The 15,530-nt window shown below is 43.6% G+C and overlaps 1 long non-coding RNA gene across 1 annotated transcript; it reads right to left on the bottom strand.

The window, feature by feature from the left end:
- Nucleotides 1–36: 36 nt before the first annotated feature.
- On the bottom strand, nt 37–14,122 carry LOC147754845 (uncharacterized). The gene is made up of 3 exons (XR_015330089.1): nt 13,984–14,122; nt 11,065–12,663; nt 37–2,888 (listed from the first exon to the last, which is right to left on the bottom strand). It is a non-coding gene; the product is annotated as an uncharacterized LOC147754845 (long non-coding RNA).
- Between the last annotated feature and the right edge of the window lie 1,408 nt (nt 14,123–15,530).

The raw sequence follows: 15,530 nt of genomic DNA on the forward strand, positions 1-15,530 counted from the left end.
TATATAGGTAAATAGTATCTTTGTGCAGCCTCACCCACCACAACTGTTGCAACGGAAAGTTTTTGAGCAATTTAATTTCGAAGGTTTATACGTAAGTTTAGGATAAAACGGATAAAATTATTCGAATTTCGATTCGAATTTATATTGCTTGACTTGGCCCCAGCACCAATCTATCTGATCTACCCCCATGGAATAGCTAAAGACACCTCTGCGAACCTTGCTGTCGTAATCTAGGCAGTGGTTAAGGCGCAAATATATAATTGCATAGGCGATGTCGCTCACCAGAGGCAGGCGCTAATTTCATCCTTCGGAAGCTCTTTGATGAAAACTTTTCGGCCAGCTTTATGACTTTTTAATGCTATATCTCCAATTCATTCATATAAGTAATGTATGTACCTTATATGCTGTATGCATGATATAATAATAATTAGCATTATTATTGTTGCAGATATTCCTTTTCCTATATTCATAATTAAAAACAACATGAATAGGTTACTGCATTAAATAGACGAGAGAATTCAGGATAGACCCGACACCAAGCGTAAATAAACTCCAGACAATAATATCCGAAATTGTTTATCTGCAACTAACGGTGGTTACGGTTATGTCATGTCTTGGTCCGGTTTACTGAGATGCGCCTAATTAGAACGTTAAAATCGAAATCAATATACCTAAACTCAATGATGACTGAAGGGTGGTTTTTTAAGGTTCTGTCACCGGAATAGCAAGCGGCAATGTGTGCCCGTTTCCCTCATAATTAGTCTAGTCGGAGCGACAACTGTTATTTTTGCCTTTTGTTACGAATATATTGTAGTACGTATATGAATCTGTTATGTAAACAGACAATTCGTTTCATTAACTGTTTTATCAATATTTTTGTAACCGTAGCCAGACACTAATACTGGAAACCTGTCCAAGCGCATGGCAAGAATCCACGCTACGATCCGTCGTGGTACTTAGTCGTTGGAGCAGCTAGCAAATGCCATATTGATGCGGACACGATAATATCTTGTAAAATGCATAGAACATGCGTCTACTAGAACCGGAAAGTTTCCGTCAGTGTACGCCTTTCTACCACAGCCACAAATGCTTACGTTAGTAGTCAGCATCTGTGGTAGTTCCGCCGCTGTAGAATGAAGCCTTCCTTCAAATGCAAATAACGTTGTCTTCAAGTCGCGACGCTCCGAAAAGCTCTCGGCGAGCACACTCGTCCGAAACGTTGACAATATGTATATATTGAGTGTATAGGTACATGCCGCTTATAGCACATATAGTCGCTATACTCTTCACACTACTGCGACAATTGACTGGTGGCTCAACGGTCATTGGATCGATGTGGTTACCGCTTCGAAGCATTTTACGGTAACGAATGGTGACAATATGGAACGCGATAGTGGCTCGATGTTGCTTTGCTATCTGGTCGGCTTGCTCCTGAAAGTAACCTACCTCCGGACGGATTCCTGTTCTTTAATTACGTAGACTTATAAAAGGCATTTCTCTCCATACTATTCCTGTACTGCCTGCAATGAATCTGCATTTTATACTGCGAGGGTATTTCTCAATGAATTTTGTCTTGTCAAGTTCAGACGTACTTTTGAAACCCTTTAGGCTGATGTTCGTCGCCGTGATAGCTTATTTGCCTGCTAGTCTTACAGCCGCGTTGTAGCGCAGTTCTAAACCCGGATATAGACACATTTCGTTTCGTGTTGGGAGCCAGCCGGCTGATAGAATGTCTAACGGCGATACCAGACGTGAAATTCGAAACATGCACAAGCTGACGTATCAAACAAGGCAGCTTGTCGTGTCAAGCCTCCATCTGTAATGAGCACCGGCCACTAGTATATGCAGCATATCATTTGTTATGTTTTTAGCCTTGTTTAATTTGTTCCTAAGCTATCTAGAAGTTACTGCCTGCCTGTCTCGCTGACGCTCATCATTAACAGCCGGCAACAGAGAAATTATGGTTACATTTCGTAAGAAACCACTCGCGAAATTCCCTTCCGCAGTACTAGCTGCTGAGACTTTGTCGCTGTTAAGGGCGCCGTCATCTAATACAGCCCTAGTCCCCACTAGGTGATGTTCTCGGTCATTCGAGCTAGTTACTGTTGTCACCCCTTGCATGGCTGTTCTTGTTATTAATACTGTTGCAGGCATCACTGCCCTCTATACGATTAATTCCATCGTCGGCTAACGCTCTCCATCGATATAAGTAGCCTGCGGAAAGGAACCGACGCGGCCACACAGGTACGCCATTGGTATCGGAAGACAGCCGAATTGATCTGTAGACTGCTTTTGCTTTATTTATTTGTGCTTGCCAGCTTCGCGCCTCAAGACGGAAACATCAGCATTAGCCTAGAGCAACACAATACGACATGTCGCAAGCTGATCGTAGCAGTTCAAAACGCACATAGACGGCACATGCATTCTGTTCCATGTACCTATTGTATCTATGTGCTGCTGAAACTATTTTACTGTTGTCTCATTGTAGCACACTCATGTAACCTCGACACATGCACCAGTATCGCTTCGTCGCTCTACATTATATTAGCCGTTCTATTGAATATTGCATATGCAACACATATTTAATAATTACATAACGATGAATTAACGAAAATGATAAATTGCCTTTAAACAAACTTCAGTAAACTTACAAAAATGACGTCTATTCTGTGAACGTAATTTAAATCATTTCCATTAACTAAACGGTAATTAGTATGATATTGCGAACGTAATGTCGTGGTTACTGGCTGGCCAAGCCAAAATGAACGTTATGCTTGTTCGGGCTATATTGCACAACTCCATTTTGGTTAATAGTGTCCGCTGATCCGCAAAATTTACATCCTGCCCTCAAAACGCCAATGCCTTCGGAAACACCTAAAAAGAAATTTCTGGAAAAAAATAGCTAATTTAGCTATTGTTTCAGTAGGATTAGACTAGATCTAGTCACGTCTCCAATTAAACTAGCTTAGTCCGCTATTTGCAAATCAACATGCGCTCACTACGCATTGTCAACCAAGTACCAGAAATTTGGATACGTCTTTTTCTGTATCGTCGTCCACCACAGCCGGGTCCACATTACCAAGACGCATACACGCACATTTATAACTGCCGATGAAAAATATCGTCAAATGAATTTAGTAACTGATCCAACACAAAATCCTGAAGAACGTGACAGTCGAGCACTACAATCCAGTCACGTATATTTAATGAATCCCGATCATCTTATCGCTAAGCGGATGGAGCATACCATCAGTCAAAGCATCAGCCACGATCTGATAAAAAGCTTAGAAATGTTTTTCCACTCAATAAATGATTTTGATAACGACGATAAAAGTAAATAGGAATCGCAGTTCACCAGCAAGATGCTCTACAAAAAATACACCACCACAAATTAGACTAGTAGTTACTATGCAGGCGGACGCCAAACTCAGACGCCATGTCATACGAGCCAGAAAGCTGTAAGTCGTTTTTATCTTCAACGAGGACCAGGTTATTGGACGACATGATTGTGCATCAGCAGAATAAAAAAACATTACGATGAAAGGAAGCCTTTCGCTTGTCGCTTCTTCTAGCTTAAAGCACTTCAAGATGGTAACCCACGCTTTAACAACCGGTCATCAATACATCGCAAGGCTTGAATTAATTAGAGCATGAACAACTTCATCCAAGGCAGACAGCTTCGAAATAGATCCTTATTGATAAAATCGATTTCACCCTTTTTCTATTTCGAAAGCAACTCCGTTAGCTACACACAGTATACATATTAAACATAAAATAGTTAGAAAAAGGCATGAAAGCTTGCTATGTGCAATGACCATTTATGACGAACGGGAAAAGGGATCAGTACATCGGGTGGACCTCCAAATACCAATGGTGGTGCACCTGGATGACCTGGTTTACCACAAACACGTTGTAGCGCCCTCAAGATTCTGCTTTGATCAGCGAACCCATGCCCTACCACACATGTTAAAATTATCTCTGTTTTTTACACACTTATCCCAGCGCTTTGATGATTTTTGGGCAGCTATATACCTACCACTCGCTTTCTTATACGTAATTTCTGTATCTATGGCTTTTCAAAGTAAATCGATAGTGGGATATGCTTGCTCACCAAATGCTGTTTTTAGGGTATAGAAGGCCCCGTAATCACTAAGGACTTCGATTGGGAGAACCACCGAGTTCAAACCAACGTATTTTCAGATTGAGATCACAATTCTGCAACACGTTACGTGTCAAATGCCAATTATTGAGCGTCACTTTTCGAAACTAAAAGATGTCTTTTTTAACTTTTTGTTCCTGGAATAAACTTAACTGGAGTCTCAACTAGTCAACTAGCGTCTACTAGCGGTAGCATCGTTAAAAAGTTATTCAATGCCAAAGTCAGCCGGATTCGTTTGTAAAAGCCAAATATATATACGTTTTAAACATACGTTCATACAACATAGCACATATAAAGTCCACAACATTCGATAAAGTATAGACGTCGCCTAACAATGTATAGTACAAAAATTATCTGTTACTTTCGCTCTACAAGTTTTAATTAACTCCTCACTAGAAAAAGGAATTCGTCACTTCCAAATAAAATCAGTAAGAGAAAAATTTACCAGAGATAATCACGAGTGACTGTCGCTTTCGGTCCCAATACTTAATATTATAGTTGTTCCAGAAGCCAAGGCATAAGGTTCAGTCTATAAACTGAATATATAATAAATATAAAATATAATAAAAGAAAAGAAGTAAAAATATTAAACAAAACCAAAAAATACATATAAAAGAAGAAGCGCAACAGATAACACCGTTAGCTGGCTACTGATGGGACGACAAGCATTAATATTTCCATGCTCGCATACTACTAAGTACATGCGCGTTGCAATTAGCGGATTTATAGATTTTGTTATTTTTTGGCCAGTGACGACCGCGGAATTAGACAACAGTGACCGTTCCATCATCGGCAGATAAATCAGCATCAACCACAATAACTATGGCTTTTCAAACTAACAGTAAATACGGTCCAATGACAACTTAGAGCGAAACGAACGAGCGAGTCTCGGCTACTGCGCACAAAACGTGAACGGAAACCGAATTTGCTGCTCCTTTATCTTAGCACTGGGGTATAAGACAACCGCCCCTGCTACTGCTGCCGCCGCCGCCGCCGTCATTGCCGCTGCGATCGCATTTCTGATTTGAACAAAACCCAAGAGAGAAAGAGGAAGCGGGGGGCGGTGAGGGGTAAAACGCGTGCGAGGTAGAAGCAACCAGTGAATCAGCGAGTGAAAATCTGCACAATAAGAGAAAACATACACCAACCCAATTTGAATAACAGCATTAATGCAAGCGGTAACCGTCGTAGTTGTAGAGATATTTACCTACTATGGTGAAAGCGACGTCATAAGTAGCGGCGTTCCCCGTCATCAAGAAAAAGACGCGCATGGACCAGCTGGGTAGTTGTGTCGATTCGCAACAAAGACAAGAACAACGCAAGATATCGCTTGCTGGCTACGGAGACAGCAAGTGACAACGTCAGGAACAAGAAACAACAACAACAGCAACAACAATAACAACAGCCATACGGACAAAAGTAGCAACAATAATAGTAATTTTTTGCCGTGCGCCATATGTGCGCTTAGTCTGCGGTAAGGGATCTGCCGGCAGCTTGCAGTGCGTTACTGCTGGAACCACTTTTGCCGCCACAGCTGACAGTACAACGAAACAATGCTATTTTGTGCAGTAACTATTGTAGTGTGCGAACGAGCGAGTGTCTGGCGCCGCGCCTTCCGTTGACACGTTTCTCTTGACCGCCCAGGCCTGTCAACGAAACCAAATGATGCCATCGCCTTTGAGGAGGACACAGACTCATTAACGATGAGACAACGACGAATCGTTTCAAGACGGGACTCACCGACGACGAAATCAACGGATGCCTGCTACTATCACATCCGAGTTTCTACATGAACATTGCGTTTTGTTCGTTTAAAGAAAAGCTTTACCCTGGCTTAAACCAGCAGGACCCCACTGAGTTTATGCATTAGCGTTCGGCACTGTGGGTGAGATGTCTAATTGATATATTCCCGAAGACAACAAGAACAAGGTATGCCAGGAAGTATGTGCACAGGCGCGCCATTCTGGATACTGCTGTAAGTAAACTGCGTACTGAAGCAATTATCGGAATTGACGTGCCGTCATTCAATATATGCGGTCTTGTTATGCATACACTATATGCCAGGTACCCCCTCCCCCCTCTCCCCCCAGCTATTTATTATGGTAATAATCACTAGCTACAAATTCTCCTTCGCCCAATATCGGGATAAACAATAAATGAACATTATGTGCATGAAATGAATAAACTGATCTATAACAATGGAGAAAAAGTAAAGAAAATATCGATTTGCGCAATAAACAACCCAGACAGTATACTTGGGTTGTATTGCCATTTGTATTAGACTGTATAGCCACGCTGCCACCCTGAGATCACAAAGTTAGACTTACAACAATCTCAAGCATAAGCATTCAACACGTTCTTAAACATTATGCATATGGTTACATTGGCCATTACTAAAAAGGATCGTAACACTTGTATAACACACAATGAACACAGTCTCTATGACGGAATCATTTTTCTTGCATAATTCAACACATTGTCGAAAAAGTATCGATCGGTTTTCCAGATGATTTTAAAGTCACTATCTCAATAAGGAAGACAATCTCTCATTATCGCGAGGGGTCGGCGTTGGTCTTATTTGAAACCTGGCATCTAACGAGTGAAATCCCTGCAAGAACTCGTCCTATTTTACCTATGATAAAGGTTTATATACTGCCCAGGCCCATATGAAATGTATGCTGTTTATGATTATTGAAAGAAACGGCCCAAAGATGGTTCTGCCCCTTTCATCTTGAAGCTTTTGATATGAAAAATGCTCCACATAGTGGTCAACCAGTTATTATTCAGTTACTACGGCTACTACTTAGCAAGACCGACACGTCACTAATCACCACATCGTTAGGGACCTAAATATTCTACAGCAAATAGTTGTAAGCCAACAAAGCTGGTTACAAAAGGACGCTCGATGTTTGGATGTTACACGAATTGACACAATAACAAAATACTAGGTCGTAATTCCATCAACGAAATTCTACAGAAACGCCGATAGCCGTTTCCCAAGCGGTTAATCACAAGTGATGAAAAACAGATCACCTATAACAATAATGTGTATATAAAAAATCAGCTCGACAATCTGCGGCAAAGCCCAGATTGGCGCTAAATTAAGTGATTATTACTCTGCCACAGATTGTGGAGTTCATTTTACTCGTCAGAATCGTGTATTATGAATTACTACCACCTGGCAAAACAATTAATTTAGACCTCTAATGTCAACAGTTAAAAACATCGACACAAGACATTGTTTTAGATCGACCGAAGCTACCGAGCACAAGAGACCTCTTCGTCCACTATGACAATGTCAGGCCACAAACATTTTTGACTGCCGGTAAACACAGAGAACTTGAATAGACAGTTTCAATGCGTCCGCCGTATTTTCCGGATGTTACCTCATCAGTCTACCATGTGGTTCGGTTTCTGCCGACTTCTCTTAATGGTGTTAATTTAGTTTCAACGAAGCGATAGCATGATCACTTCCCACAAGTTTTCGTCCAGTAATCTCAATAATTCTACAGTGACGAAATTATGGTGTTATTACATGGCGGAATGTCATAGATAAAAATGTTCCATAACACTATGTTAAGGTATAAAAACATTTGCTTCAGTTTTGGGTTAGAAACAGACAAACAGTCCCTTTTGCATATGATGCGTGATGGCCTGGGATGTAGACCTGAAAGCGTGATGTGTGATCGGAAAAGTTCACTGCGATTCTGCTCCGATCTATAAAAGAAAAGGTTGGAAAAAGTGGTACAGGTAGATGCCTGATTGAGTAATATATATATATATATATATATATATATATATATATATATATATATATATATAGGTAATATCGGCGATATATAGTAAAGAGTCGAAGAGATGAGTTATTAACTTTTTGAATCTCCCTGCAGCGTAAGGAAGCAATCATATTTTTACAAAATGTCGGGACGGAACAAATCGACGAGCTATGGTAAAAACGAGGGTTACTGCTGCAGGCGGCTTGTAACTGGTATGTCACAAGGTGACAGCCACTTGTACTTCATGTACCCCATTCGTACTTCAACGTATTTTTCCCCCGTGCTGCTGCTGAGAATGAATCCGACCTTGAACGTGGTGCTGGTACTTTTTGCCATCAAATTACCTTTACATCCAGCTCCTTCCGTTACTAACAGGCACATCGTCGTCGTATACCACTAACCGACATTTTTAAGAAATAGAAGCAGAAGAATTATGTTTTCCTATTTTGATTTCTTTACAAAACCTAACATGGATTGGCTGATTATATAAATGCTTCTTCATTTGGATATATCGTAAATGCAAATCCATGGCTGCGAATTTGCCTCAACTACGATAACGCAGTACCTTCCAACAGCTACGAACGGCTTAGCGGACAAAAGGCAACATTCACATCTTGTTCATCTCAGAATCCACTCGTAGTAAGCATCTGCGGCGGTTTACTTCATTTTTAACGAATCTTAAATCCGCACAAATACTTTTCCATTTCTCGCATATTTAGTATAATCTATTTCTATTTTTGCCAAATCTTCAGGCTAGTTCTTCAGACCAGATCTGTACGCAAACATTCGTTTGCGTACGGATCTGGTCTCCTATTCCGTTTGACATACGCCAAGACTCACGCACGCACTCACGCTCGCTCGGTGATTCACCGTCGGATACCTTCCATACTATGGTGACACCGTAGAACAACATGGACTTGAAAAGCGTTCAAGTTCCGGTTTGTCTATCTAAGACAGCGAATGCAGCCGTCACTAATGCTAATTCTACTGCTGAGTGCAACTGCAAATGGACCACGGGATCGTGGTTGGCTTAAGCCGCGGGCTCAGACTGTTCGCAGTTGAGCGTAATGGAAACAGGTGAACTTACTTACTTATACTTCGCAAAACTCGCAGCCACGCGGAGCAACACGCGGTCAACAAAATACTACAAACTGCCACAGAACTTGTACAAAGTCTTCCATTGCATGTGAACGCATTTTCGATCAAATGTGTGCTAATTGGTTGTTGCGCAATTTTGTTTTTGTAAGCCGTTTTATTGCGGAGCTCCTTTACAGCTTTGCTGCCCGCCGACGGAAGGATCCACTTCCGCCAGCGTTTGTTTATTGTTCACCACCCTCGTCACATCACCGAGCCAAACTGTTGCCGCTTTTCTTACGCTAGTCCGATGCCGACATTGAACCAACAAAAAACTCACTTTGAACCACCTTACGCCAATGACCGCGCATTCACTGAATGCCATGCATCCAGTGAGTGGCAAGCGGTTAGCGCTAAGTTAGGCGCTAAACAAACACATAGTTGGATCTATTTGTTCGTATATCTGTCTCTGCGTCGACCAGCGACTGTGAAGCAAGCAAATCGTTCGTCGATGGACCATCCGTTCAATGCAAAGCATAGACATCACCGACTGCTTTCGTAGTAAAATGACGGCAGGACCGGACTGCAACCTCGCAGCCAACTTTGCAGACTTCGCCGGCGCCACTGCTGTCCAGCCGATTTTCTGATCGACCACCAATACCAACAGCCTAGTTACTCACAGCGCCGACGTCAGCTCGAACATCAACAACAGCGTTAACAGCAACTGAATAGAGGTGCAACCCCTGCGACAGCACATGGGTGCTGGGTGACGTTACGGGCTGTTTCTTAATGTCCAACGTAGTAGTATTGTGATGCAATTTACCGGTAGCTCGGTGGCCGGCTGTTGACGGAGCCCAGCTTCATTGTGAGTTGTCATTACTTCCGCTGGCAGAGCTGAGTGTAGCTCTAAGGGCTCTATAGATAATATACTGAACACATTTGCGCAGAAGACTGAGATGGGGACGAAAACAGCTGGCAAAGAAATTGATGCCGCTTGCGTGGGGCTGAACTGGCTGGCATGTGGAACTTTCTTAATAACCGGAAATTGGAGCGGCCAAGAGGAGTGTTCCAGTAGCAGCAGCAACCCCCGAAGGAGCTTTCGTCAGCTCTGGACGGTTTCCAACATGTTAAATACCTTCCTTAGAGTTCTCTCGATGCTATGCAGCTTAATGGATTTTAACATAGCCTTTATTAATAAGAGCACAGTACTGGACTGGCCGAAGACATGCAGATTGTAAATCTAGAGCTGATCAAAACGGACTTTGCTTTTTAACTAAATGTTTATGTTGAAACGAATCCATTCTAGTTAAATACCCATTAGATATGCACGCTTGTTTTCATGGTAACGTTTCAATTGTAACGCTGGCCCTCCTTAACGCTAATACTCTTGTCGCCCTATTCCAGGGCAAATGTGACCCCGTTCAAGCTTGTGATGGAACGCGCAACGGGGTGTCCCCTTTCCGACTCTCCTGTCGAGCGAAAAAGAGCCGTATAGTACAATTCATGTTGAACAGCCGACCCCTGCGTTACCCTGGTGGAGTAACATTAATTCGGCTTACTTCACGATCAAACGCAACCGTTGGACAATACATTGATGATGATGATACTAGATAAGATTTGAGTACCTAACACATGAGCGCATGACCGGTAATTTAAGTTGTTCGATTGACTGATGAGCAGAACCCGTCTTTTAAACAGGAGCCACTCGGCAACTCGGCGGAGAACTCAGTGTCATCTCATCTGCCTTATTGCTTGCCGTCACAGACCATCACCTCTCCTGTGTCATTTAAAGCATGTCTTACCCTAATAAACTGTGTCTCGAATAGGTACAACAGAACGACCCGACGACCCCGTCGCTCACCGCTATTGCGCCACCATTCACAGTAGCGTATAAATAAGCAGCCGTAGGCGTAGAGGGTTTCTTAAAAAGTTAAGCTTTGAACGAGAGAAAAAATGCCAATAGGCACCGTTATCATCTACAGGCACCATACAACTCAGAACCCGACTTTACTATTGCTAAGATACGAATGTAACGAGACGTTAACTACGACTCACCTATCCGGGCGTCATCTCATTGTGGTTGTTTTTCCGTAGATTTCACCGATTACAGAAAATGTCGGCGATCTGGCTGTTTGTCCGATCTCAGCACTTGGCTGCGGATGCGAAGACTGCGGTGCCCCTATACCAGTGACACGGAGCTTACAGTCTTTGGTTGCAGTTGCGACAAACCAGCTTAAGTTAGGTTCGATTTAGGTAGAACATATTCCAATATGTGTGTATCCGTTGAGTACGGTCTGTTCCGTGATGCACTATTTTGCTGTTATCCTCAATGAAAACTATTACTGAACAAACACACAAAACTCCGGGGGTATCTAGTTAGAGTTGCGCTTTTCTAGAGATCGTCACTCTTCTATTTGGCTTCATAGCACGTCGCAGCGTCGATTCTTTATATTGCATCCAGTCTCCATTTGCCTGCTACAGGATACCATGTCGACTACAGTGGACGGTCTACAGGCACTCGCAGAGGTGTCTATCTGGTCGCGCACAGCTCGTTACTTGCGGGTTCTCGAAGCTTTTGAGGCTAGGAGAGGTAACATAAGTTACTGGTCACCAGATAGACACCTATGGACAGTGCTGCCACGAGGATCGTTATCGACAGTTCAAAACGAGGGTTCATGTGCGGTGTTTTATTACTGAACAGTTGGAATTACGTATAATTGCCAGTAAAAGCCCAACGGCAGTAATATTGCATGCAGACAATATCGTAGCCACCGGCCACTGTTCTGACGATGACAGCTAAAGCTTCTTTTCTTTATTTAGTGGCTTTTTTAATGTGAGAACAGCAATACATCGATGCGTTGATAAACACTGCGCGCGCTATTATGGCTGTCGCCGATTGCTGTGCCGTTCAGATTGGTTGGTTCCTTTTTCCGATCCTTTTCTTTGCTTGGCCTTTCACGATGTCGCGGTAGGTTCCGATAATGACCGTTCTCGTTCTTTTCTCACTTTTAGCTGTTATGGTTTTCCACGTGCCGCGGCAATTGCATCGTTATTTTCCACGGGTAGGAACCAGCGTTAGTTACCTGAACACGCTTGTATATAACAGTTATGAGCATAGTTGAGTTAATAAACGAGCAGGCCACAACCGCTGAAAGCGACAACGACGCTCCTTCATGAAAATCATCACCAATCCACACCCTTCTAAATAAAAAGTAGGCTGTTGTGCCACGCAGATGGGACAACGGTAGGTTTGCGTTATGGTAATTAGTGCGAGGCTATCTTACTAAACAAACAGAGGTGCGTTGAACCGTACACACTAATAGCTAGAGGTGGTAGCCAGTGGCAAAGATGAAGATGTGTTGAGATACCCCGCACCACCACAACCCCACTGTACGAATCCAGAAGAACAATAAACAACTGAACGAAACCCCTCCCCACTTCTGGAGTATTTCCGTCGATGCAGTTCCCGTGAGTGTGGTGTCGGTCAACAGGGTTTGCTCGTTGTCGTCGTTATATCAACATAAGTGTCATAAGCCAGAACGAACCCAGCTCGTTGAACCGGCAATGCGATATGCTGGAAGAGCAGAACTCGATGATGGGCGGCACAGGCGATGTAATTACGATGGCCGAGCGTCAAAATCTCCGGTATCTCTGCTACCGTACAATAAACGATGTATCATCGATGAACAGCGACACAAAATATAAAACAAAAACAAAGAAAAAACACAAAAGATAAGCGATTCGATGTCAGCGTCTGAGACAAGTCGAGTAATAAGCGTGATCAGACACATAGAGACATACACACAGTTATACGTATTCCGTCACACACCAACAAACACAGATACGCTAACACGTACACACACGGTCAATAATACAACAAACTACAATAATACTGCGTTATCGTTATGTTCTAGCGTCGGACCTGCAGCGGTCGTCAGATTGTCATAGCCCATGCTGTACAGAACCAACTCGGCTCCCAGCGTATGATCGACACTCCCGCGAAGACAAGTGTTCATATCGCATAGTCCCACTCGTCCAGTGGAATATTGACATATTATGTATGGACAGGCAGACCTTGCGCTCCGTATTAGTAGATAACAAATAATTTCCAACTGAAATGGGTTAGGCTGGGACGGCGTACGAAACGAAAACTGGCAGACTCCTCATTATAATTATTTAACGATATTATTTTCCTGTGCGAGCAATCGGCGATAGTGAATGGCACTTCAAAACAAACGGTCATTTTGATGCATTAGGGGATGAATGGGAGTATGAGCCGGCAGCAATCTGGTGATCGACTGAGTGAGCCATCCTGAAAAGGAGCAGTGAACTCTGATGATCTTACACATCTGTGGACGTTTCTATGTTCTCTGCTGGTCGATTATTCGTACTGCCAATATTGCCAATACAAAAAGAATTTCGCTGGCCAGCTGATGGGTTTTCGAATTTACGCTGTTGCTTTTCAGTACTTTTTTTGCTCGCAAAGTTGTTGTCCCTAACCCACCAGAGACGGTCTCTCTGTATAAGCAGTACGTTAATCATCGGACTGAATGAATGTTCTAATACTGCTCTCACTGTAAACACATCAACTTCAATGAAAACAACGATGTGCACAGTGATAAAAGTAGTTGTAGCAGCACCACCTCTTGTTATTGTTACCAAAACATACGATTATGATCCGATGTTATGGCACATAGTAAAAGATTGACGTGCACTGATGTATAGACACATTCAATCGCACTCCGCTCCGTTCTATTAGTGGCGGGTACCAAACATTTTATAATTTAATAATAGACTACCACTCAGCGCTTAATTCTCTCTTTACCGACAATCAACGACTTACATTCACTATACAACAATACATATACATACGTATATGAATATACATATAAATATATACGTGCAAAAATCAACGGCAGAACGAGTAACTGCAATTGTCGACAACGATCTATGACGCCAGAATCCACTACCAACCTAATGTTGTTAGAAGTTACGGTTGTTATTTTTGTTGTAGTAGTCAAAGTAGTATCAGTTCGCTATGAATGAGGTTGATGCTGGCAGCACTGTGACTACCATGGACATCTTCGTTTTGTCGTTGTTGCTTTTTAGGTTCGTCGTCGCTCGCTCGCTCGCTCGGACCGACTTCACCGCCGTACATATATACACAGACACACTCATGAAACACTGGCCAATAGCGCCAGAAGCAGCCGCGACTAGACGCAGGACGAAGATACCGACTTCAAAGTCGACTCAGATTCACACAATTCTTAAGTCTTCACACTCACACGACGACGACAACGACCGATCGATCGACTGACCGACCGACGGATGGATGATCAGTCGATCCGGCTTGTCTGTGGCTCCTGCCTCCACCACGACCGACTACCATCAATGGACAACTAACCGACCGACCGCCAAACCACAGCAGCAGCAGCAGCAGCTGCTGCTTTGCTGTTGCTGCTTTAATCGCTGCTGCTGTTGTTGTCCGCTGCCACCACCCGCTGAGTAAGAATCCCAATAGCAGCGGTAGCGAGTAGCACTGCCGCACTCAGATACGCACAGACTTACACATACACATAGACGATACCCACACAGCACTGCAGCTTCTGTCGTCGTCGCTGTCCAACAGACACAGCAGCTGTAACAGATTCACGGAGCTACCGAACGGGCGGTCGGTTTGTCGTTTAATAGGCGAGCTACTACGATGATATCAACACCGCCACAAGTCAGCAGATTTTGGGGCTACGGCTCCTACCAGCGCTACTGTTGAGTGCTCATTAGCAACAACCAACACTCGCATACGGTCATACGTAACACACACACACAGACACTCACAGACGGGGACAGAAACACCAGTTGTCGTTGTCGTCTGCGGTATACATACAAGCAGTTTTATTTTGATGCTTGCTAGAAACAGCATCAGCGGTAGCGGCCGACAGTCACAGCAACAACGTCAGCCGCGGGCGCGGCGACAGCAGCAGAATTTAAGTGGCTACTCAACGCTAGTATTGTCTGCTGCTGCAGACGATGGCGGCGGCGGCGGCGACAACAGCACCAGCAGAATTTAAGCGGCTGCTCAACGCTGGTATTGTCCGCTGCTGCAGACGATGGCAGCAACAATAAAGATAATAACAGAAACACTGCCCATCAAATTGGATGGGAGAAACGCTGCTAACGCTGGCAATAGCTGATTTTTCTATCTCTCACTAGTTGTGTCTGTCTATACACTGTCGCCCCGTAGCTAGCTTATGTTCGCTGGTAGCATTTAGAGCGACGGCAGCATACGCGCGCGCACGCAGTGGTCACCCTGGCTCAGCTGTTGCGTCAGCAGGCGATTCGTAACGTAGCGATAGAACCCGCTCACTATATTTATCTATGTATATTTGTGATAATCGTGCTCCTGCTGGCGCTGCCGCTGACACAGCTTCGCTCGCCAGCGCTGCCGTCGATCCTCGTAGTGCTCTACTCGTGTTGTTGGCTGTACAAGAGCAGTCGCGACAGCATTCTCTCAGTGAACAGCG

The sequence above is a fragment of the Varroa destructor genome, unplaced genomic scaffold, assembly GCF_002443255.2.
Source record: "Varroa destructor unplaced genomic scaffold, Vdes_3.0 BEIS01000006.1, whole genome shotgun sequence".
Classification (NCBI taxonomy): domain Eukaryota; kingdom Metazoa; phylum Arthropoda; class Arachnida; order Mesostigmata; family Varroidae; genus Varroa; species Varroa destructor.